Source organism: Triticum dicoccoides, chromosome 7B (genome assembly GCF_002162155.2).
Source record: "Triticum dicoccoides isolate Atlit2015 ecotype Zavitan chromosome 7B, WEW_v2.0, whole genome shotgun sequence".
In the NCBI taxonomy this organism is placed as follows: domain Eukaryota; kingdom Viridiplantae; phylum Streptophyta; class Magnoliopsida; order Poales; family Poaceae; genus Triticum; species Triticum dicoccoides.
The window spans coordinates 217,108,154-217,108,606 of record NC_041393.1 but is presented as its reverse complement, the minus strand read 5'-3'; positions in this window follow the sequence as shown (position 1 = coordinate 217,108,606).

The following is a 453-nucleotide window of genomic DNA, read 5'->3' as shown; positions in this document are numbered from 1 at the left end:
CCACCTTCGAGACAAGTAATTCCGAACGGAGGGAGTACGTATCATCACCCCTCCAGCCAGCTTGCACGCCACCGCTCGCAAATTATGGAGGGCCGATCGGCAACGCCGGCATGCGGCAAAATAACGGCCTAGCTGGTACTTGGTACACGGCACGTGAAGAATGGTCAGTCCAGTTGCTTCGCCGCATGCGGATCACGTGCAAACACCACGTGATCGTCGGCATGCAGATGCAGGGCTAGCTACAGAAGGTTGGACCTGCACAACCAGGTCTTGCTCTCCCAATTCATCCATCATTATTTTTCAGTCCATAGGAGTGTTTCATCCGAGAGCGGCCGGGTCCATCGCCATCGCGATCGCTCTGGATGGGATGGATACCCCGGCGGCCCCGCACGCCAAAGGCGACCGGACCAGGTAAGCAGCAGAGAAGAGAAGAGGTAAGAAAGCCGACGCCTG